Source organism: Lissotriton helveticus, chromosome 2_1, assembly GCF_964261635.1.
Source record: "Lissotriton helveticus chromosome 2_1, aLisHel1.1, whole genome shotgun sequence".
NCBI lineage: Eukaryota > Metazoa > Chordata > Amphibia > Caudata > Salamandridae > Lissotriton > Lissotriton helveticus.
In genome coordinates, this window is record NC_136059.1 from 433,061,979 (window position 1) to 433,088,291 (window position 26,313).

Here is a 26,313-nt window from a genome sequence, read left to right on the forward strand (position 1 = left end):
TACGGTTGGTGTTCCACCGCAACACCCATTTATTTTGATGCTGCCCCCTATGAACAAGGGTGGCGTACATAGGAGGCAGCGCCAAAATTAAGACCAGGTAAAACCTGGTCTTAAGTTGGCGAAACGAGGAGAATTGCATTATTTCTCCTCCTTTCTGCTTTTTACATGTGTCCCTTCCTGTACATAAACCAAGTTTTTTTTTAAAAGGCATTTTGTCACTTTCATGTGTGCTGTATTAAGCAGCAGGCATGAAAGTGACAGAATGGCATTTCTAGGATTATTTATGTGCAGGAAGGGACACCTTCCTACACATAAACAATCCTCTCCCGCACGCAGACAGCCTTGCTTTCTGGTGCAAGGATGCCTGCATTAGCGCTAAGTTGCTAAACTTAGCGCCATCGCAGGGGGAATGCAAGGCTGCACCACATTCTTGTAAATACGGTGCAACCTTGCATTTTCAGAAGTGGAGGAGAGAGGCATTAAGCCAGGAAGGCAAACTCCTCTAACCTCCACTTCCTTGTGATTGATTGATTGATTACTTTATTTCGATATGCATATATCATAAAAGCAGTACAAAAGATAAAAACAGCATGTCGAAAAAAAAGTATGACTGTACATTCGATGAAAGAATGAAACACATTAGATCAGCATAAATTAATTAAAAAAGAGGATTACATTGATATGGACAGTCTTCTATGTCTAATCAACCAAGCCCATTTTAAAAACTTGGCAACAGCACAAACAATGGGAGGGGCTGTATTGGTTAAAAGAATCCGGAGGGCAACAGAGTACTGGCGGGTACCCAATTCTCTGCAGATAGGACCAAGCCATGGTGATCTGGGGCGACCATAGTCCGGGCATTCGAAAAGAAAATGTGGCACCGTCTCTGGTTTATCGGGACAAAGAGCACAAAAGCGTGATGAGGACTGGGGTTTATTCCACCTGGAGCAGAAGTCGGCCAAGGGTAGGGTTCCTAACCGGAATTTGATGTACAGGGACCGATCCATGGCGATTGTTATTATGTCCATGTACGGCTCGTAGGTGACGACATCTTTTATCAGCAGAAAGGCTGCGGTGGTTTTGCAGTGCTGCTGGCTACTGATGCGCTTCACACCAACCCACTCCCCAAAAAGTTTTTTTAAGGTCTCCTTCGGGGGAGCGGAGTGGCTATGCCAGCAGGAGTCCAGGCCTAGGTCCCCTAAAAGATGTTTAATGTCCTTCAGCCATTTGATGCTATGCCAACCGTCGGAGTGCATCACCTCAGCTAGACCATTGGCATAAGATTTTAGCTCAGGAACCCTCCACAGGCGAGCCCAGAGCAAGAGGGGTCGAAGACGGGCCTGATCCCTTATAGCTTTGCAGCCAGTATCCATGAGCACTGGGATAGTCGGACTACTCGAAGGAATGGCAAGGAGATCTTTAATGAATTTGTTTTCGGCCTTGCTCAGTAAATCCACTTTGCCCAGGCCCCACAGTTCGGCTCCATAAAGTGACGCAGGGACCGCACGTGCTTTGTATATGTCTAGTAGAGGGGCAACACAGTGTTTTGTTGAGTTGTTGAACTCCTTAAGGAGGGCCCCCCCCACCCTTCTGTGGACCATTGTCATTTTATTGATGTGGGCGGTCCAGCTCATCGCGTCGTTAAGTCGAATTCCCAAGTAATCGAATTCTGCCACTCTTTCAAGGGGTATGGAGTTCAGAATGGGAGGGCGGCCAAGTTTGCGTGGTGGATGCATAACTAGGTACTTGGTTTTTTCCACGTTGATGACAAGTCCCTTAGTGGTGCAAAAGTCCTGAAAGCGGTTCAGTAGTGTCTGGAGACCTTGGGGGATTTTGGAGATGAGGAGGGTGTCGTCGGCGAACAGCAAGGTTGGAATTTATGCGCCTCCCAGAGTGGGGGCGTCTGCTGGTTCGCCGAGTAGGTGATCTACCACTCCATTGATATAGAGGGAGAATAAGGTGGGGGCCAGGACACAACCCTGCCTTACTCCCCTCTCGACCCTGATCTTATCGGTCTTTTCCCCGTTCAACCCCCATCTGACCTGGGCATAGGTGTTATTGTGCAGTTTGATGAGGAGGTTTAATAAATACGGGGGCATCCCCAGTCCGTGAAGCACCCTCCAAAGTTCCTCCCTAGGAACCAGGTCAAAGGCAGTCTTTAGGTCAATAAAGGCCAGATAAAGACTGCCTTTGCCCAGCTCCACCACCTTCCAGTGTAGTAGCAGGAGCCTAAAAACCTGTTCGATGGTTCCTGTGCCTGGACGGAACCCGGCTTGCATATCGGACAGGATGTGGTTATCGTCCACCCATTGTGAGATCCTCCCCAAAATGGCTTTCCCCGCCAGTTTCTGGCTCGAGTCTATTAGGCTTATGGGCCTGTAATTCCCGGGTAGATCCCGGCTGCCCTTTTTGTAGATGGGGACCACCTCCGCACCTCTCCAGGAATCTGGTACAGGGCCTCCCACAACGATTGCATTGAGAAGTGCGGAGATTAGTACCCCCCATTCTTCCGGATATGCTCGGAGGATATCGCCTGGTAGGCCATCCGGACCATCTGCTTTTAATGGTACCAAGGTTTTAATCTGCTTTGTGACATCCAAAACAGAAAAAAATTCCAGGTCTTGGACTGGGGTGAAGGGCGGGAGGTTAAAGGGGTCGTTTAGTCGGCCTTCGGCTGCAGAATAGAGTTTTTGGAAGTGGGAGAACCATGTCTGGGCATTGATAGTACAGGTCCTCAGGGTGTCTTCGGGACGGTTCCTATTGCCCACCAAGTCCCAAAAACCTTTGGCGTCTTTCCCACGACTGGCAGCCGAGGTCCTGCCAGTAGATATCCTCCCACTCCATCTTAGCGTATTTTTGGCAGAGCGCATAATGTCTCCTGGCCACCCTAGTCTTGGACAGTAGTTTGGACTTGACTGCTTCAATGAGAAGTGACTTCGCCTCCCTGCACTTCTGATTGTACCAGCCCTGTCTAGCTCGTGAGCTTGGATTCCTTCTGTTCGTATTGGCTGGAACTACAAAGAGGTCACTAATAGCCTGGGTTATGGTACAGAACCTTGGGGCCACCTCCAGCAACCCATCCTCTTGGGGGTCAAGATTAACTAGGGCTGAGGCAAGAAGCTGCCTAATGGCAGAAGTTTTCTCCTCTGAAAGTGCCAACTTCGCCCACTTTAGCCGCCGTCCACAGTTGGCGACTACTGACAGGTCCGGGGCAGGGTTACGAGAGGTTATACTCGCGGTGCTAGTTAGCCGCCTGTGAGACAAGGTGAGAGAGAGGAGGTTGTGATCACTCTCGACAGATGGTATAATCACCATGTCCTCCACCATGCTCCACAGGTGCATGTCAAGGAGAAAGTAATCGATCCGTGACGTATGCCCTGGCCTATTATAGGTGTGGGCCCCTGCTTTGTCGGACCTAGTCCTGCCATTGGCAGCCCTCAGACCAAACTCCATAGCTAATGAGTTGATCTGAAGGGCCACTTCTGTCCACTTTTTAATGGGACTGAGTTCAAGGGACGGAATCCCCCACCTGATGTCATGTTCCTCTTGATCAGTTAAAATTTCGAGGTCCAGGGGCTCAAAGGTACAATTGAAATCGCCCGCCAACAAGGTACAAGACCTGTGAAGTGACGAGCGAAGCTGGACTTCTAGACAGGCTATTACTGGGGATTCTCTACCCCCCTTTGTGCCTCGGGCGTAAATATTAAAAATATTTAGGATGACTCGGCCCTGGGGATTTTTCAACAATATGTTGAGGAGATCCGGGCATTTGGTATCCCGCTCCACCACCCTGCAGTTAAGTGCTGAAGCCACCCAAATTAAGAGGCCACCCGAAGGGCGGCCCCTACCAGTTGCACTAAGAACTGCTGGCAAAAAGTGGGTGGAATATCCTACCTTGTGCAGGGGCACCCCACTCCAGGTTTCCTGGAACAGGCATATGGAGTGTTGCTCCACTAGCGCGTTCCAGTCCGGCAGCGCTAGCTTCCTCTCGAGGCCCGCCACATTCCAGCTGAAAACCCTAATCGGGGGGTCCGTCACAGCCGTAATGCTACAGTCCTCGACAGGGTGCAGCGTGTCCACAACACCCACACCAGGGAGGCTAACCAGAAGGTCAGAAAGTGCCCCGATCTCCCCTTGCTCTTTTTCAAACTCGACAGTAGCCTGGCTTTGTGATGTAGTCGAGGGGCTACCGGTTTTGAGGAGGGGTGTAGGCTCGGCAGCAGGGCTCAAAGCCACAAGGGCCTCCCCGGGAGCGTCACAGAGTCAGCAACCCCAGGAGCCCCAATTCTGTGTGACTGGGGCTGGATATAACTGCTGTGAGAAGACTCCCGGGGAAGGATGACAGTGGACGATGTTTTCTACAAAAAATTGACCCCCAGGACTACTATTATAGGGGAGTTGACCAAGATGGATGGTAGGAGTGGTTGTGATAGTCCGTGGGTAGAAGAATGTTAAGTCGACTACATCGACACCCATTCCAGCCGTAGATCGCCCTTGGGAGCATATCAAATGGGCGACTCTTGCGTCTTGGAAATTAACCACCACACAATCCCCTTCAAGAGATTTTTTCCCGTGTCCGATCCAACCCACCCTGCGTACGCCAAGAATTATGCCATCCACTCCCGAAGGGAGGGGCCTGTTGATTTTCAGCCAATGGATGACCTTGTTCTTAAGCGCCTGATGATTTTCCTGCTGGGTATTCCTAATAGGGGGGACTTTAGTGAGGACGACAACAAACGGGTGGCACTCAGGGGGGAGGTTAACTGGGGGACACTTTCGTGTAGGTTTCTGCGAAAAAGCCGGTGGAGAAGGGTTATTGGGCGGAAGGGTGGTGGGTTTAGCCTTAACGGTTGTCGCTGCACCACCAGTTTTGGCGTGTAAAGCGGCCCCAGGTTGAGAAGTTGGACCCATCCCTCCCTTCTGATGTTTCCTTTGACCTAGGTTAGGCACAGGGGTTGTTACAACTGGGAGAGGAATGGCATGCACCTGGGCAGCATGCGTGGAGACATTCGGCCTTGACTGCCTCGAGCCATCCTGGAAGGCGGCCGAGGAAGCGTTCCCAAGAGCTGGTCGCTTGGGCGGCTGTGTCGACTGTTCTCCTGGAGGATGACTCACTAGAGCCTCTTTCCCAGTGTTCCTATCTGTCCTGTCCTCGCTGGACTTCGGCTGTAATTTGAACAAGGTTTTCAGGGAAAAGAAGTTGTCCCTGGTAACCTGTTCAAAACGGTCAAGCCTGTCCCCCAAACTTTTGACTTGGTCAATAAGTGGTACCAAAAGAGACCTGACCAGTTTCTCGATCGGCTCCAAAAAGAGACCCTCGTTGGCTAGGTCAGGTACTGCTGGAACCAACAGGGGAGGTAGCACTGTGTCAGCTACGATTGGAGGGGCATTAGAATTCCTAGGTGGTGCAGATCCTCCAGCACCTGGGAGTGTGGGGCCCCTCTGGGGCTGGTACCTGGCGTGCTTAATAAGCGTGGAGTGACAGCCCTTTCGAATGATGGTCGCCCTTTTCCCTTTCCTTTTCATAGGCCCCTGGATAGATCGAGTCTTGGGCGGAAGTTGTGGATCGGGTGTGGGAGCGTCAGAGCAGTAATGGGACTGAATGCCAGGAGAACCGGCTGTGGAAAGGTCGGGGCGGGACTCTACAACCACGGTACAAGGGCTGACGAGGTGAGAATCAATCAGCAAACTTTCTACCCCATCTGTTCCAACCTCTAGTGGTGCAATATGAGAATCCCCAGGTAAATCCCCAAGCAATGGTGCAGGGGAAATGGAGATTGATGAGGACATCACTGATGCCGAAGAAGGGCTTTTGGAAGGGGGGAAGTCAAAGGAGAGGCGCCGTTCTGATATGGCGATCTCATTGTCAATAACAGCCGCCACCCTAGTGAGGAATTTGTCCATAGAACCAAACATGGCACCCCCTGGGGCACTTTCACCGCCACCCCTCAAGGCCTTACCGGAACGGGTTGACATGCTGGATTCCGGGCCCACAGTGAAGCACCAAGAACTTGGACCCGTTGCAGAGGATGTAAGGGGGGTGGCCCAGCCCTGCCTCCTCCTGCCCCGGACGGCCACAGACGGCCCGCCCTCTGCCCGGGCTCAGCCCGGCGACGCCCGCGCGCGTCCGCGATGCGGAGAGAGCCTCCGCCTTTTGCAGCGCCTCCGGGCGCGTGATGACCGCAAACAGGTGGGCTGGCCTCGTGAAGCCTGCTGGGAGCTGCAGTTCCACCTCGCAGCATCAGGGACCCAGCAGCCTCAACGGCGGTAGCAGCGTCAACTGCGGTGGCCCCCGGCGTCAGGTAAGAGTTTTCTGAATGCCCCCGCTCTCCAGTGAGAGCCTCCGCCTTTTGCAGCGCCTCCGGGCGCGTGATGACCGCAAACAGGTGGGCTGGCCTCGTGAAGCCTGCTGGGAGCTGCAGTTCCACCTCGCAGCGTCAGGGACCCAGCAGCCTCAACGGCGGTAGCAGCGTCAACTGCGGTGGCCCCCGGCGTCAGGTAAGAGTTTTCTGAATGCCCCCGCTCTCCAGTGAGAGCCTCCGCCTTTTGCAGCGCCTCCGGGCGCGTGATGACCGCAAACAGGTGGGCTGGCCTCGTGAAGCCTGCTGGGAGCTGCAGTTCCACCTCGCAGCGTCAGGGACCCAGCAGCCTCAACGGCGGTAGCAGCGTCAACTGCGGTGGCCCCCGGCGTCAGGTAAGAGTTTTCTGAATATCCCTCTTTGTACCTCCTAGTGCAACACAATGCAGCAATTTTGGTTGCTGTGCTGTGTTGCACTATAAATTAGTACATCTCCTCATAAGACTGTGTACTTTTTCTAAACTTAATTAGGATGAATACATTTATGACAGATAAGTCCCCCATTCATCTCGGAACCTTAAGAAATCATCTATGGAGTATCCCAAGGATCCTTGATCAGCTGCACTCTATTCAACACATATATGGCACCTCTGGCCAGCAACGCAAAAACCCACAGACTCAACATTATATACTACGCCGATGTCACACAACTCATCCTCTTCCTCTCCAGAAACACCACCAAGACCAGCTTCTACAACTGCATGACAGAGGTTGCTAACTGGATGAAGGACAACTGCCTAAAGCTCAACATGGACAAGACGGAGGTACTGATTTTCGGAAACAAAAGCTCCCCATAGGATGCATTCTGGTGGTCCTCAGAACTCAGACCTACTCCTACCCCTAGTAACCATGCTAGAAATCTAGGCATCATTCTGGACAGCAAGCTAACCATGACAACTCAGGTCAACTTCGTCTCCTCCTCCTGCTTCTTCATCCTCCGACTGCTTCATAAGATATTCAAAGGGCTACCCAAAAGCTCAAGAAGCATCATCACCCAGGCCCTCATCTCCAGACAACTGGGCTATGGCAGTTCTCTCTACGCAGGGATTGCAGCGCTCCTCCTCCGATGACTATAGACCATACAGAATACCCAAGCCAGAGTCATCTGGGACCTTCCTAGACAAACCCACATCATCCCCTACCTCACGGAACTCCACTAGCTCCCTGTACAGAAAATATGCCAGTTCAAGCTCCTGACCCATGCATACAAGTATCTACACTACTGCAAACCTGCCTACTTTACTCACCGCCTGAACTTCCATCATCCCACCTGACACTTCTACTCTGCATCCCTTTCTCTAAGACCTTTCCCACCGCATCCAACTTAGCAGTTGTGGAGGCTGCTCCTTCTCAGACCTAGCATCGAAGACATGGAACAAGCTATCCTTTCATCTACAGACCTCCCATCTCGTCCAGAGTTTCGAAAGTCCTTGAAGACCTGGCATTTCGGCTAATCAACTGGATCCTGCCAGTGCCTGGATACCCTCGTGAGTGACAAGAAGCATTCTACAACTTTAGTGATTGATTGGTTGATCAATATTGGGTCCTCAGTACAAGTCACCAAAAAAATGATATAAAGAAACTAGAGATGGCAACCCCACACTGGGACACTGTGGACTTACATCTGACATCATGGGGGATGGTACTACACACATGCTTGTTGGCACCCACAAAAAAGAAGGTACATTTTCGCCCAGCAATAATGCACTGCATGTGAATCTGAAACAGATTCATGAAGCAAAAATAGCTCACCATTATAAACTCCTCTATAGGAAGAAAAGAAACTGTAAAAAGGATTGCTACAATTACGTGAAATTATGAGAAATTTCACGAAATACACTTGCTGGCTATTTCGATTGAAAATTAGTCATGAGGGCATGCTTCACTATCAAGTGTCAGATGAAATACTGTCAGAAGGCAGACAGACCAAAACATATTACCTGCAAGACATTTTGAACCATAGAGAGAGATTTAAATAATGGGTTGTGTGACTGCTCGACCCATAAATCTACTTGCACTTTTTTTTCCTGTACAAAAAATCTATCCCATTGTTTGCGAATATCATGAAAGGCTTAAAAACAAATCCAGTGTTTGGGAGTTGGATGTAAACCCAAAGCAGTGGGCATTGGAGGCCTCCACATTTGGGAGTTATGGGAGTGATATTGCCACCATTACCATTACAACCAACATTATTACCATCAATATTACAACCAACACAGTTTTTACTAACATGACCACCTCAATAGCAGCAACACTCTTACTACCACCATTATCACAACTTTACCACCACAATTATTAACACCATAATTACCACCACCATTACCACTGTCAGAAACCAGTTCAGAGGGCCCAGGGAGCAGCAGGGGTTATTGGGCCCAATCAAGGTGGTTGAGGCCTTTTACTCCTGATGTTCCTGGGACCCTCCTACTATGGGTCAAGCTCAAATGGGTCAAGCACTCTTTTCTGCACCTGACTTTCAGTTAAGTAACATAGAGCGAGCAGTCAAGACTTCCTCAGGAGGACGAGTAGATACAGATCAGTGAACACTCATAACTCAATGTGCATTCAGCGCACACAATAAATCAATGTCCAGTTAAATACTTATTTTGTATAAAAGAAGTATTTTCATTCTAATTCTATTCACGAAAAAGGTAAATTGCATTCAATAAACAATACCATAGTTGCCCCTTAACGTAGTCACCCTAGTAGTTGTCCGGCCAGTCCCCTGGCTAGCACACTCCCATGTAAAGGGTGTTCTGTTATTCCCCACTACTAGGCCCTGTTTATGGGGTTTCTCCTTCTTGAACTCAGTCAATAAGGTTTAGTCACTTAGGGGATTATTTACAAGTCCCTTGTGCCGCTGGTGCATCACTTTTAATGTGGGAAGAAAAGACATACCAGCAGTGCAAAGGACTTGTAAATAAGCCCCTGAGAGTTGAAGTAGGGTTACAAGAACCAAAGGTGGTTTATCTCTCCGGCCTGGTAGGCTCAGTTCCCAGCTAACCCACTCTGACAATATGAACCCTGGCAGCAGTGCAGAGTTAATCCTGGACCAGATTTGCAAAGTTGGACTGCACACGCTCACACGCGCTACTCCTGGCAGGCACCGGCTCTCTCTCCGGGGCTGCGCTTACCAGCTTCCAGACAATTGGAGTTGCTCCAGCTACAGCCAAACGTGGTAACTCTTGTTCTCTCTCTTTCAGGGATGGGGACAGTCTCCTGGCTCTGGCAGGGCTCAGATGGCATCTCCTCTGTGATTGAGGGCTTCCTCTGATTAAATGCCTCCCTCATCTTGGGTGTAGCAGCAATTTGGGTCACATGCAATGACGAGGACATCTGCGCTTCAAGTGGCCCATCCTGGCATAAGGGGTCACTCTAACGAACCCCACTGCCCAGTCATGCTAGCCTTAGGTTACCTCCTCCATGACCCCTCCTGGCATACATGGTTTTGGCAACTTCCCACACATGGATCATGACCTGATCGATGCGGCACAGCTTCTTGGAACACAGCGGCCCCTTCTGGCATACTGGGTCACCAACTTCCTCAACGCAGCTCACGGACAACAGCCAAATCAGTGCAACACTGTCCTTGGTGCACAATGGCTTTTCCTGGCATACGGGCTTGCCAAACTTCACAACACTGTATACGAGCAAAGGCCCGATCAGTGAGACACAGCTCCTTAAACCTTGATCAGGAGCCCCACTCATCTGGGTTCCCTTGTGAATCTTGCTTTCTCCAACACGCTCCTCTCCCTCATGGGCACACTTGTCTTGGTGAGCAGACAGCTACTGGTGCTCCAGGGCAGGTGATCTTGGTTTACCTGGGTGATGTCCCCCCACCTAGCAGGTGGACTAGCAGGCTTGGCCGGTAATCCTGGTTACAGGCTGAAGTATTGCAGAGCTTCACCTCCTTATTCAACCCTTCTGTCTGCTCAGCAGATGGCAACATATGGAGTCTCACACTCCCCTACCTATTAGTTCTTTTCCAGACACAAAATGTGATTTAGGGTCTGTACCTTACAAGTTTTATGTTGGGATTCTACTTTGTGATATGAACATCTCTCCCCTTCGTACTTCCTTTGGAAATATGTCTGTCACAGCAGGCAGGACTCCAAAGCTGATTAACCCCACAACATGATTCATAGGAGTGACCAGAGTTCACAAATAGGTGTCAGCCACAGTGATCTGTGCATCAAAGGTTAATCCTGGGCCCTCAGCCCAACCCTTTATGATTCCCTTATCAGTCCCATCTCCCTCTTCCTGAGATGTGACCAGGCCTTTTCCTTGTGATCTGTCACTGAATCAAAGAGCTCTTTGAAATGCACAGGGTGAGACTGGCACCCCCTTACCCAGTGATTGTACCACCCAGCTTATAGGAATGCAGCAATGTACAATTCTGTCTGGGCGAGATTCGTCTACTCCTCATGTTATTCACCAGGCAGGCCCATGGTCCTCCTGTTATGTACCAGTGCAGGCATTTCTGCCATCAGCATGCATTCACAGCACACACCACTGTCTAGTATTTTTGTGTCAATGTACCATGCTACCACCAGAATTTCCACATGCAGCACAAGTACTCAGTCTGCACACACTATTCAATACTACACTCTCTCTGTACTGCATCGAAGTATGTTACGTTAAGTACCCTCTGGCAATGCAGAAACATGTACCATGTGCACATTGTTCCATACTGCTGTAGTGTAGTTCCTATAATCCCAGTAGGCTCTGCACATTGGAATAATATATCCTTTAGATTGGACATAGGACTGAGGTTGACTAGGTCTCAATCGAATATACTAAACTTAATAGTGAGTGCCACCTAGCTCAGAGATCACTAGAAACATTCTCGAATTCACAAGAAGGGATTAGTTTCTGATATGACAACTTTGTTTCCCAAGAATAAGAGATATATCTCTAGAGTCGTGGAAACAATAGATAAGTATTTCACTCAGTCAATCGTGCATGCTTTGTTTCAACAGAGTTTTGCAGAGAAATAGAGAGATGGGCGTTTTCAATAAAAAGGTTTATTGAACAGTCTTCTTTCTCATGCAAGAGAAGTGAACTGCTACAATCGTTAAGCAGACTGCAAAGTATAATGCGTACAGCGAGAATAGTATTATAAAATAATAGTGTAAAAGCATTGTATGGTTTCTAAGCCATATAAAAATACATACATAAATAACATTGACTAAAATACACAACTGGTGCTTCTAAATACGCCTACCCCAATGTACCTAACCTAAGTCTAGTACGCGGGAAGAAGTAAGTATTGTGAAGCATAGGTTTAGTTGTATTTGCCAAGAATCTACCAAAGGTTTCTCTAGGTTCTAATCAGCTCCATACCTTGGTTTAGAATGAAGGAGGACTGGTATCTCTGTCACAGGGCTCGATTTCCCAACACCCCGCAAGGGGAGATTCAAAACACTGGAGCTGGATTCTCGGCAGGAGAAGGGCAGCCTCTTGATCAGTGCGTCAGCTGGAGGGTTGGCTTCCTTTGGCACTTGCTGTAGCGAGCTGCTTCGGGCAAGTAGATAGTCGAACTGCTCCGAACAACTGTAGTTTGCCATAGCAAGTGAAGGTACATTTATACCTTGAAGGTGTTTAGGAATGCCATAGATTGACATAAAGTCGGGCATAATAACATCAGGAAAGAACCACTAGGGAATAGTTGTTCTTTGCAAAGTACATGAGTTCTTGGACAAATCAATTTTCAAGCAAGGGGAAGTTCCCTAACTGCTTAAGCCGATTTTTCAAGAAATCATTGTGACGTTTGGTATGGGTGGAACTAGCCATGCCTGTATTTGGTCTGCCCATGCAGACCAAATACAGGCATGGCTTGTTCCACATGCCTAAATAGGGGATTGATTTCTATGCCTATATAAGGGCATAAATTGGGAATATTCACTCGGAGCCTAAAATGCCACCCAACACCCACTCCACTGTACGCATTTAAAGCATTGTTTCATTCAAAGCATACAGATGACATTTGAAAATGCTATCCGAATGAATCATGAAAATACATTCATGAAATGGCTCTTAAGTACAGAAGAAAAAGTCGAGACCATTCCATGGCAGATTATACAAACTGTTTGAATGTGGACAAGGTCAAATATTGACTCTTGGAAGTTTTTCAAAGAATTCTAGTTCTCTCTGAATAGTTCTACTATGAGCAGATTATTTTGTGCCAAAAAATGAAAAATACAAATTTGGAAAAACAAAAGTTTGCTCTTTGAAAAAATAGAGTTTCAAAGTTAGAAGCTTTGGGCCTCATTTATGAAAAGTGACGCATCGCGGAGTGAAAACAGCGATGCGTCACTTTTCACTGCACCCTCCTTGCGACACTTATGATGCGTCATATTTACAGTATGACGCATCATGGCGCAAGGAGTTACAGATACGTCAGTATTTCTGACGTGTCTGTATGGCGCAAAAGTGACGCATTGCTAGAGTGTGTCACAAAAGTGACGCAACTCCAGCAGTGTGCGTCAGTCTTACGCCTGCTGTGAGGCAGGCGTAAGAAATTGACGCATTTGTGTACTAGAAGTGGCGCAGTGAAATCTATAAGAAAGGGACTTCTATGACCCTTTCTTGCGTCAGAACGCCCACCCTGCATACATTATACCTGGCGTAGGTATAATGTAGCGCAGGGGTTTACAAATTGACGCATCTACCTAGATGCGTCACTATGTAAATATGGTGCAACAAGGCACAATTTTTACGCTGCTGCTGCGTCACAAAAAGTGACGCACCGGCGGCGTAAAAGTGACGCACGGCCTCATAAATGAGGCCCTTGGTTTTGAAAAATGAAGGTCGAATTCAGAGTCTCTCAGAACACTGTGTGCCAATTCAAAAGTCAGTGTTAGTGTTTGGAGAAAACATCAAATCTTCTAAGTCTGAGAAGAATTCGTCTACCATTGTAGGTGAAACTTGGATTACTTCGTTAAGAAGATTAATTGCACAAAGATGCGAAGCATCGCCGTCAGCTTTGGTCACGTTAGCAATGTTCGAGTTGGATGGTACCTGTTTGCCGCTTTCCTCTCGGACCTCACCGTCAGGATTTTGCGTCTGTGAGATCTCCATGAATGCCGTCATCAGAATTGGTAGCCGCTGGGGTCAACTCTGCGCATGGGCCTTTACGGGGTCCAGCAAAGCATCAACATCCGTTGGCATGACTGATAGGAGTGTGAGACAGATGTCTAACACGCATTCTTCTCCACATAGCAGGCATCGTAGAACAGGTGAGATGCAATCTTGCCAGATTGGTTTGAATGACATAAACCATGTGGTATTTAATTCTCTTAACCAAGGTAATCCCAAAATTTGGGCTATGCGCTCACGACACTTCATCGACAGAAGAGTGTTCTCCATGGTGAACACGGTATCGCTTGTGATTTGGCTTGCCTTATCGGAGCAAAAGGAGCAAAAATAGTTTCCCTGCTGCGAGTCCCAAAACGAGATGCAGTCCGCCAAACACAGAGTGCACGAGGTTTGGAAATATTCCTAGGACTGCTTCAAAAGATGCTAACAGTCCAGAAAAAAGCGTCTTAAATACATGTACAATACCACTCGTATCAGACATGTTTAAGATATGACTTAACATTTCTGAGAAATGTACAGGGCAGTTTGTAGTTAATAGGGTGTATATCTCTGCAGAAGTCCTTGCGATTTGCAGATCATAGGTTTCTTTGGCCGAGGTCAATGGCACAGTTTTTTGTAAAAGAATGGCTTTCATTCTGCTCAAAGTATCAATCCGTATAGAAGAGATGTTCAGTGAAGATCATAACGGCGACTCCCGGTCTGTCTTGGTTTTTGGAAACAATACTTGCATACAGCAAGTGACCCTGGCTGACATAGTTACGAGATAGTCTAAACCTGGCAACATGCCACAGCAGCTGTGATCATTCAACATAATGTAACTTCCATTAGAAAGTTGCCTAAAAATTGGATCAATCACTGCAGCTGGTGAGCCTTGCAGGTGGCAGGATAAGTTGTTCCAGGCCCCGTGTAAGTTTATACCCTGACATAGGAGAGAACCGCTTAGTGCGTTTCCACAATTATTGTCACTAAGAAACACTTCTTTCCCCCCACTCCAACATCTGTGTGTGTAAGGTAATTCCCAGGATGTCTTGATGGATTCTTTACTCAACATTTCATACAGGCCTGCTGGTATACGTTTTAAGCAATACTGAAAATGGAAAATTGTAACAGGCAGAGTGATTGTACCATGGATTATCCATTCAATGGCTGTTTTTTCAGCGACTGTAAATGGCAATCTTTCCAGTTTTTCATGCTCAGCACTGTATAGTCTGCTTCCCTTGTGCCAATTTGATTTGTTTATCTGTGAGATTAAATTCAGAAAACAGTGACGTTGTGTTGATTAAACGCCAAGGCACATAGCCTGAACGAAGATTTTGTAACGTCCAGCCTAATAGCATGAAACAACGTAATTGCGATTGACCATGTTACAACAAGACCAAGTCCTGTTCCATTATGTCTATGGCAGAGGATACTATGCTGGCCAAAGAATATATCCTGGATGACAGAGTCGTTAACCCATTGTCAACTACAGAGAGAGATTTCTCTGAATTAATATGATCAATTTCTCGTATTCGTTCTGCAGTCTCTGCTTGCGTAATCTTCCACACTTCTTTCCATAGAGCATAGATACCGACGTATATAAAACGTTTATGACGCAGTTTTTAGGTCCTTGTAAGAAGTCCCTCAGGTCAGCACCATATTTAGGTAAAGATAAGTGTTATTTTCCTTCCTTTAGTGTAAACTTATGAAGCCACTCAAGGCACATTTTCCCTACACTCTATGATGTTACTATCCCTGGATGCTGTCTTTGAACATATCTTGGATCTGGCCTAGTGAATGTGAACCCTTGTGTCTTTTTCATGAATCTATCTTGACAGGTGTTTGTGTCTGTGGGCCAGATTAACCATTTTTCCCAATCAGGATCTGTTCTGTTGTGAAGCAAAATAGTATGTATGTCGACCTCCCCATCTGAAGTGTTATTACTATCAGGTGTAGGTGTAGGTAAGCCAAGGACCTTCGCTGCATCCCCTCTTACTCCCTTTTCAAAAGTGAACTCAAAGCACTTCTCCACAACAAATATTGGGGTATATAACAATACTGTCACTGAGCTTGTCCACTCTTCTCTCCTCTCTTATCCCCCCTTCCATTCTGAATGCAACTTTATATCCCTTTTAACTGTTTTCGCCTTTTTGTAAGTTTACCTTCCTTTTATTCCCCCCTTTTAAATGACGTATTGCAATACTGTATCACGTTGCTAATTTTGCACCTATTGTTATCCTATATTTTGTTGTTCTACCTCTGTTGTAAAGCGCTCTGATACTCCAGGGTCCAGCAGCGCTATATAAAACCCTCGAAATAAATAAATAAATAAAATAAATAGGTATGGACGGTTTGTTTAAATAATTTATCTTGGCTAACCCAAGACAAGATGTCTGCTGAACAGTGTCATTTAAAGACATTATTTGCTCTGGGATGATGCAGGCTCTAAATAAAGCTTTTAATCGCTGCACTTGCCAGTCTTTTGTGCCCCAGACAGTTTTCGTCTCAATGGTGTCTTGCCAAAAGTCAAACCTTAATGTGGACAGCTGAGCATAAAAGGCCGCAGAATAAATTTGCTTTGTATTTGTCAACATACTTTTCATTCCTGTCTATTAACATTTTTAAAGTAAAATGATTCTGGATTTGAAACATTATACCCTGAAAAGTATGGAAATTTGCCCACATTTTTTATTGAGCTACCCTTTGATGGCGTAGGACAATGTTCCCATTGGTTATAAGTTAATACATTTTTAGGATTTGCAGATTTATGCAAGAAATGATGACTATAGTGATTATAACAGTACATTTGCTCATAATCTGATGAACCTTCTAAGTATTCATGATTTGTAAGTTTTGCAGACATTTCTAAGTCTGACATCATATTATTAACGGATCACTGACATAATATCGACGACACAAATATCGAGATACACAAATATCGAGTAAAAAATATCGATTGACAAAATATCGACTCCCTATCTTCAAACAGGTAAGTACCAAAATATCGACTCCAAAATATCGACTTACAAAAATATAGACTGTCAAAATATCGATTTTTTTAAATGTCTTAAAATTAAGTTAAAACTAATATAGTAATAAATATATTTAATATAAACTTAGAAATAATTAATAAAAAAATGTAATTTTAATAAATAATTTATATAATTAAAAAAATTATATCACCAAAAATTACACACACACATATATATATATATATATATATATATATATATATATATATATATATAAATATATATATATATAAACATATTATTAAATAAACATATATAACATTTTAGAAAATGTTTAAAATTTATTGTTACAACTATAGTGAGTTCAACATTAGCAAAAGTGTTGGATAGCGTAGAGGTCAAATTTACTACTCCCACTCCAGTGGGTGCAACAGTAGGGAAAGCGCTGGATAGCGTAGAGGTTAAAATTACTATTCCCACTCCAGGGATGTATGACGTTACAACGCATACTTTTACAACGCCTACCATTACAACAAAACTTTTACAACGCTAAAACTTTTACAACGCATACATTTACAACGCAAGATTTTACAACGCATATACCTTTACAACGCATTCCATTACAACGTAAGTATTGGTAAGTATATAATAATTTTTTGAATATAAATTAATAAAAAATATTATAATATAATTTAATATAATTTAATTTTATTAAATAAATTTAATTTAAATGTAATTTTACTTTATTTTTACAAAGTACCCCTGTACCCCAAAAACCCAAAACTGACCCTGAACCCTAAAAATACCCCTTTACCCATAAACTGAAAACTGACCCTGAACACTAAAAATACCCCTTTACCCGAAAACTGACCCTGAACCCTAAAAATACCCCTTTACCCCAAAAACTGAAAACTGACCCTGAACCCTAAAAATACCCCTTTACCCAAAAACTGAAAACTGACCCTGAACCCTAAAAATACCCCTTTACCCCAAAAACTGAAAACTGACCCTGAACCCTAAAAATACCCCTTTACCCAAAAACTGAAAACTGACCCTGAACCCTAAAAATACCCCTTTACCCCAAAAACTGAAAACTGACCCTGAACCCTAAAAATACCCCTTTACCCCAAAAACTGAAAACTGACCCTGAACCCTAAAAATACCCCTTTACCCAAAAACTGAAAACTGACCCTGAACCCTAAAAATACCCCTTTACCCCAAAAACTGAAAACTGACCCTGAACCCTAAAAATACCCCTTTACCCAAAAACTGAAAACTGACCCTGAACCCTAAAAATACCCCTTTACCCAAAAACTGAAAACTGACCCTGAACCCTAAAAATACCCCTTTACCTAAAAACTGAAAACTGACCCTGATCCCTAAAAATACCCCTTTACCCCAAAAACTGAAAACTGACCCTGAACCCTAAAAATACCCCTTTACCCCAAAAACTGAAAACTGACCCTGAACCCTAAAAATACCCCTTTACCCAAAAACTGAAAACTGACCCAGAACCCTAAAAATACCCCTTTACCCAAAAACTGAAAACTGACCCTGAACCCTAAAAATACCCCTTTACCCAAAATCCCAAACATATAACCTTTTAAAAATAATTATATACTTACTAATACTTACATTGTAATAGTATGCGTTGTAACGGTATCTGCGTTGTAAAAACATGCTTTGTAAATGTATGCGTTGTAAAAGTTTTTGCAATTTAAAAGTTTTGTTGTAATGGTAGTGCATAGTAAAAGTAGCGTTGTAAACGTTGCATACCCACTCCAGTGGGTGCAACAGTAGGGAAAGTGTTGGATAGCGTAGGGGTTAAAATTACTATTCCAACTTCAGAGAGTGCAATAGTAGGGAAAGTAAATACTTCACAAATATATATAAATAACATAAATAGTAATACCAATTACAAATAATTAAAATATTTAAAAAGTGTATACAAATATTAAATATTTATTTATAAATACAAAATAAAATTATTTAATTATAAAAATTGCCTACTCATACTAATTAATTACCTATTAACAATAAATTAATTTACAATTTAAAAATTAATAAATTATTTTCAATTACCAATTATATTTTAATTAATTACCAATTAATAATTAATTAACAATTAATTCTAAATAAATATCAATAAATAAATTAACATATTTAATAAATTATAATTAAATTACTTCCCACCCTATTCCCCTATAAACACACAACCCGCTACAGAAAATAAATTACTAAAATTAAAATATTTATCAATTAATCAATTATAATTAATTACCAATTATATTTTAATTAATTACCAATTAATAATTAATTAACAATTAATTCTAAATAAATATCAATAAATAAATTAACATATTTAATTAATTATAATTAAATTACTTCCCACCCTATTTCCCTATAAACCCACAACCCGCTACAGAAAATAAATTACTAAAATTAAAATATATATCAATTAATCAATTATAATTAATTACCTATTATATTTTAATTAATTACCAATTAATAATTAATTAACAATTAATTCTAAATAAATATCAATACATAAATTAACATATTTCATTAATTATAATTAAATTACTTCCCACCCTATTCCCCTATAAACCCACAACCCGCTACAGAAAATAAATTACTAAAATTAAAATATTTATCAATTAATCAATTATAATTAATTACCAATTATATTTTAATTAATTACCAATTAATAATTAATTAACAATTAATTCTAAATAGATATTAATAAATAAATTAACATATTTAATTAATTAGAATTAAATTACTTCCCACCCTATTCCCCTATAAACCCACAACCCGCTACAGACTTATATTACACAAAAAATAAAAATTATTATTAACTTACCTTAAATTCGATATTTTTGTTGTCTATATTATGTCTAGTCGATATTATGTCCATTCTATATTTTTGATTCGATATTATGTCCATTCTATTCGATATTAATTTTCTCTAGTCGATATTTTTGTTGTCTATATTATGTCTAGTCGATATTATGTCCATTCTATATTTTTTACTCGATATTCTGTCCAGTCGAAATAAAAGACTCGATATTATGACTGTACACCATTATTAACAGTCTCTAAGTCCCAATCATCAGAAAAGGTACTAGATGAAACAAAGTCACTCAAGGAAATCTTGAATTGGTGTGGTATTTTCAACAGCTCCGCCATACCAAGAATGTCATATTCAGTTCAGTCCTAAGTTATGCCACCAGGTATAGAAACGGGTGTGATGTTCACTGATGACAAGTCTCTTTGTTCACGATGAGATGATTTGTGTGGCTTGAGGAGTAAGTTGATGTTCTTACTTGTTGTGTCCTTTTTAACATATCTTCCATTTATCAGCATACCCAAAGTAAATACAAGAGTCAACCAAAGTAGAAGAAAAAGTGCACCCAACACAATCCAAAATTCAATCCATGGTGAAACCAGATAAGTCTTTTCCAGTTGATGAAAAAGTTCTGTCACTTGTTCTTTGAAAGTTCTTTTTACTGGCGTTGTTCGCTGGGATCCTTGGAAAACGTATCAACGTTAATGAAATAGCCAGAGGCAGTTCTGTCAATTGTAGGGATTGCATCAGGATTTGGTGAAATCGCTGGAACCACTTGATCACTTGTTACATTTGTATAGTCAGTTGCTATTTCATTGTGGACAGGCATTTCTTGACAAACTGTTATTTGGGTCTCAAGAGGTATAAGTTCCATGGCTTTGTTGCATAGTCCTTCTTTTCGCACTGCTGATTCTTCAAACGTGATGAGTCTCTTAGTTTGAACCTCTTGGATAGTAGCCAGATTTGGGCGTCTGCTACATTTTTGGAGTCCACTTGGCCTACTACGTATGATTGACCACATGATGTGGTTTGACCAGGTCAATGGACTCAAAGCTGTTCTCTTTTTTACCAGCAAGGGGCGGCAGTAATGCTGTTCTTGATCCGTGGATGGCTAGGACAGGTACTGGTTGTCTGTAAGAAGGCTCAAATTCCTTCTTGTCCGCGATCTGTTCTCTGACTAGATCCCCAGTCTTTGGAATCCAGAGAGGTCTTGCTGGGACGAATGGTTTCTCTTCAGTGGTGTTGGCCTCAGGAGTATGTTACTTTGTCTGGATCTTATTTCATTCAAGCCCTGCAAAACAGCCAAACGATCTTTGATATCAAAGGGTTTTTGTTCCACCACTGAAGTGTGACAATCGAGGTCCTGCACAATCATTCTAGTTCCAAAAAGGATTTCATATGGAGTGATACCCCCTAAAGAACTTTTTGGCAGATTGTTAAGACTACGTTGGACACTTATTAGATGTTTGACCCATCCGTCACCTGAGCCTAATACCCTAGCTGTTATAGATTGCTTTATATCCCCTTTTTTTCTCTCCACTACCAAATTTCCCTCAGGATGGAATGGACTAGAGTACCACAATGCAACGCCCATATTGGCCATGGCCTCCTTGTAAGCTCGAGAGCTAAACGCAGGACCCTGGTCAGAATGTAGCGTGCTGACTGCGTATGTGCAGATAAAGACTCGCAAATCTTTTATAACAGTTCGAGAGTCAGCCGAGCGCTGAGGCCACATCCAAAGGAATCTTGTCTTAATAATTGTGGGACTGCATTTGTCCATAAGGATGTCTGCATGTGGAAAGTCTAATGCTGTCTAACAACGGTGTCTGTACTGGGCTGGCTACACTGTAGTCAGGTATCTGGCGGCATTCTCTGCTGCGATCTCTGTTGCAGTCAAGGCAGTTATATGCGAATGTGTGAATGTGACCATTCATCACTGGCCACCAGTACGTCTCTTTTAATTCTAGTATAGATTTAGAGATCCCCTGATGTATCAGACCCTCTCCCAAACGTGCTTTGTGTATCAAAGCTACTCTACGTTTCCTGTTTGGAATCACTCTATCCCCACTCCAGGAATTCGAGCGAAAGGAACAGAGTTTGCTTCAATTATGTATGAGTATTCGAGTGGATAGTTTTTAGGTAACGCTGCACCGCTGCCTTTGCTTGTGGCATTGACAGCTAGCATTATTACGCCATCTATTTTCGTTTTTGAACGAGTGATTGCAGCTACGGAAGCCGTTTGCACTGCTGCCTTTAGCGGCTTTATCAGCCATCATTCCCTGCAACGTGAACGCCATCACGTTGATGACTCAGTGTACGTATCATGTGAGCCTTTTGTAGTTCTTCTCGTAGCTGAACTACTTGTTCCCAAAGCAACTTATGCTTGATTGGGCCACCTTTAGCATCTTTGAAACTGTTTTCAATCCAGTTCTGCAAGTATTCATTGTAAGATTGAACACAATAATATGAATCGCACACTATAAGTGTAGGGAATTCGTGATCACTATTTTCAAGCGCCATCTTGAATGCTTGTAGTTCACCTCGCTGAGCTGTATAATCTCCTAGAGATTGTGTTTTGGTGACCATTGATTGGAATTTGCCATCTCGCCAGCCACCTTTAAGGATTGTGCACGCAGCACTATAAGCTTGTTTACCCCCAATAGCGGGCTGTGCTGATCCGTCAGTATAAATGATACATTCATACTGTTCTAGAGGCAGAATTTCATTAGGCAGAGGACATTCTTGTACATATTGTTGAAATTCTTGTGTTTTCAAATAAGGGTTGAAAACTTATTCAACGTCTGTTGCAGCAAGAAAATTAACCCATTGTATTATTCTCGCATGTAAAGTTTTAGCATTTGGTATGTTCGCCTTCGTCACTGCCTCTAAGGCAGGTACAGGGGTAACGACCATAATGCGCTTACCCTGTGCGAGGGCTCTCTCTTTTGCTACTGCAGTTTGAACCGCTGTCAGAATTGTTTCTGTTGAAGTAAGTTTCATTTCTGCTTGTGTGTACAAGTGTGATTTGTAAGCTATTGGTACTTTTTCTCCTTCATTAAAGGTTAAGTACGCGAATCCGCATCTTCCTGGGATGATTCAGATCACTAAGTTGCGTACGTTTACGCGTGTTTGCAAATGTTTTGTTGCCAACATGTCAGTTTGGACTGAACGCAAAATTTGTGTGTCTTTTTGAGTCCAAATAACTGGTTTGAAATCTGGTTTGATTAATTTGTAGAGAGGCTTAACCCTTTCTGCGTCATTTAGAATGTAAGTTCTTCCCAAATTTAGGAAACCTAGAATCGACTGTAAGTTTTTCAGCGTTTTTGGAGGTTGGAGCAGCGCACATTACTCTAGAAAGTTTGCTGCCAGGCTTTTGCCTTCACTTGAAAGTTCATATCCTAGAAAAAGGACGTTTAAATGGGCAATTTGTGATTTCTTAAAATTGAATTTGTACCCTTCAGAGTCGAATCCAAGTATGATGGTGTTCACTCTGTTCAAGTGCCTATCCAAGTCATCGTCTGTTAGATAGATGTCATCGATATATGATAGTGCCTCATCATCATAGGTTTGTAGTAACTCTGTTACTCTGGCTGAAAATAACCCTGGACTATTCTTAAATCCCTGGGGGAGACAACAGAATTGACGCTATGTCCCCATGATTGAGAAAGCGGTAAAAAACCTACTTTCATGTGCAATGTTTTGACAGAAGAAACCGTTAGAAATATCTAATGTGGTTTTGTATTTTTTACGCATAATGTTATTCATTAGTGCTGCACCGTGTGCATTTTGTATTGCAAACGTTTTGCAACAGGAGTTTAAATGTCTGTAATCCAAAACTAGACGATAGGTATTGTCTGGTTTGGAGACAGGAAACAAAGGATTGTTCATGGACGAGGTACATGTTTCAATCACCCCTTGCTATTCAAGTTGATCTAATATCTCCCTGACCTGTTTTTTAGCTTCTTGCTTAACTGGGTACTGCTGCTGAGCAGTGGGTTGAGTTATTAACTGGATTTTATGTTGAGGAGAATACTCATCCCATACTACATGATTTTTATATAATGCAGGAGCCTGGGCTACTGCCCATTTCCTGGCATAGGTATATTTTTTATGAATTGGAACATGATTGGAGATAGCTGGCATAGTGGTGTTTTCGCCATGTGGGCACTCCCTGACAAATTCAGGTGGCCAGTCTTGTTCAGCTAAAAGAATCTCATAACCCTGAGAGAGCTTCTCCCAAAGAGTGCTCTTATTTTTCTAGTTATGTCCCCCTCCATCCGGAGTGTTACTTCATATAACTTATGTGGGACACTAACCCTGGTATCTGCAGTTTCAACTTGGATGTACTCATTCAAGTCCACTGTCTCCAGGTGATCCTTCAAGTTCTTGCGAGCTAAGGTGACTTCTGCTGCACTGTCCAACATCTTTTGAGCCCATCCCTGTTCTTGAGTTGTGTCCTCAAGAACCTCGGCATGTCTGATCTTTAGACCTGCTACCTTTTTTTTGGTGAATTGAGATTTCTTATTTTTTGGAACGTGTTGATCGTGTTTGGACTTCACGCGTTCTTCTTTTTGTTCTGATCGTCCTCTTCTTTCCAAATTCTGTGAGGAAGTCTGAAAGGTACAAGAGGAACGTGTATCAGTATCTTGATATCTATCAGGTTTTCTCAAATTATCCTTATTCCTGAGGTTATACCTTCTTTCAGAGGGTTTCTTTTGAGGAGACCTACCTCGGGATTGAGAACAATTCTCTTTAGAAGTTTGTTTAGTGTTCTCCTACTTCTTTTTGGGAGTAGTAGGAGTGTTTTTAATAAAGACCTTTTCAGGACTTTCAGTCAGGTGGGGTTTCACAGGTTTACCACCCAAACTGTCTCTTCCTAGTTCTTCATAGGATTTTTCAATAATTCTGGCCAGTTCATATGGTTGCTCAGTCAAATCAAATTCTCTTAACTTTGGGCGGATCAACACGGATGCTGCTTCACCTTTAATATTAGCTAATATTATTGTTGAGACCTGTTTGAAATCTTTCAGTAATTTTATACCTAAATTTAAAGCAGGCTCTGCCCCGTATTCATTTTGAAGCTGTTTCAGGACGTCTGGTATTACCACCATAGACGGAACACCATGTGTTTTTGTGTAGATTGCAGCAAAGACTGTACCCCAAGGGTCGCAGTCCTCCAGGTGTGGTGCGATCCCCATTGGTAAACAGATTGTTAGAATCCTGTGTTTTTCATGAGGGGTAGTATCAGGAAATACTGCCTCGATTTGAGTAATTTTTTGAGCTATCCAGAATTAAATGTGTTCCCGTTTTGCACGTAATTTACCAATGACTGATTGTATAGTCTGTGGTGTAATTGTATTTGTGTTCCCCTGGTAAGGGGTGTGTTGCAGAATCCTTATTGCTGTTTAGACAGTAAAGGTCCGTATGACATATTGAACCAATTGTCTGTGAATTTTAATGAGCTTTTTTATCTGAACTAATAGTTCCGCATCTGTCATATTTTCAATGGCAGGATGTGGTATATAGCTGGCTAATACCGGCCATGTTGCTCCTGGTCTACCTAGTGGACCGAGTCTGGTAATGTGATGTGTATGCTTTAGGGCGCCTTTAAACCAGAGCGCATGCTCTTGGTATGTTAGTGGAATTTCAACTTCCCTGAAAGGAATGTATTCCTCTCGAGCTTCATCTTCTTTGTAGAAGTGAAACACTTTTGTTCCTGGATTTGCTTCAGGGAAGACTGTCCATGAATAGAGTAACTCTGTCTGATGCTTTTTATGTGCCTCTATCACAAAAACTACCCTACCACCTCTAGATGATAGGCCATTTCTTATACGTTTCATAGTGATGGCTTTCCTTAAAGTTTCTGGAATGTTTATAGCATCATCGGCGGTCTCTTGGAAACCTGTGAAGTTTAAAGCTTGTACAGCGTTGCTGTCTGTAGCTCCACCGGCCTCGGTGTTGTCATCGAGTGACATTTTTGTTTAATGAAAGTTTGCAGAGCAAGTTTCAAGGAAACAAAGATAAGGTGCACAATATTTTGGAACACTGTATCCTTCAACGTTGAACAAACCAAAAACTAATACATAGGATTTTCGTCCTACTCAGCTATGGTGGATATTTTATCCTTTTACCCACTCCAGACGTCTATTGGAGCATTTTACGGGAAAAAGGGGTCTCTGAGAAAAACACAACTGAGTTACTTTTGTATCTATAGTTAAATTAGTGTCTTACCAAACGTTGGGCGCCATGTAGTGTACTTCCTATATTCCCAATAGGCTCTGCGCATTGGAATAATATATCCTATAGATAAGACGTAGGACTGAGGTCAACTAGGTCTCCATCGAATATACTAAACTTAATAGTGAGTGCCAGCTAGCTCAGAGGTCACTAGAAACGTTCTCGAATTCACAAGAAGGGATTAGTTTCTGACAACCATATAAACCTGACAACTTTGTTTCCCAAGAATAAGAAATATTTCTCTAGAGTCGCGGAAACAATAGATAAGTGTTTCACTCAGTCAATCGTGCATGCTTCGTTTCAACAGAGTTTTGCAGAGAAATAGAGAGACGGGCGTTTTCAATAAAAAGGTTTATTGAACAGTCTTCTTTCTCATGCAAGAGAAGTGAACTGCTACAATCGTTAATCAGACTGCAAAGCATAATGCGTTCAGCGAGAATAGTATTATAAAATAATACTGTAAAAGCATAGTATGGTTTCTAAGCCATATAAAAATACATACATATCATTGACTAAAATACTCAACTGACGGTTCTAAATACGCCTACCCCAATGTACCTAACCTAAGTCTAGTACGCGGTAAGCAGTAAGTATTGTGTAGCATAGGTTTAGTTGTTTTTGCCAAGAAACTACCAACGGTTTCTCTAGGTTCTAATGAGCTCCATACCTTGGTTTACAATGAAGGAGGTCTGGTATCTGTGTCTCAGGACTCGATTTGCCAACACCCCCCAAAGGGAGCTTGGAAACACTGGAGCTGGATTCTCGGCAGGAGAAGGGCAGCCTCTTGATCAGTGTGTCAGCTGGAGGGTCGGCTTCCTTCG

General features: G+C 43.2%; 1 protein-coding gene across 1 annotated transcript in view; it reads left to right on the plus strand.

Annotated features, from left to right (window-relative positions):
* Nucleotides 1-26,313, plus strand: part of ITGA1 (integrin subunit alpha 1) — a 1,037,437-nt gene that overhangs the window by 905,986 nt on the left and 105,138 nt on the right. The window lies entirely within an intron of this gene.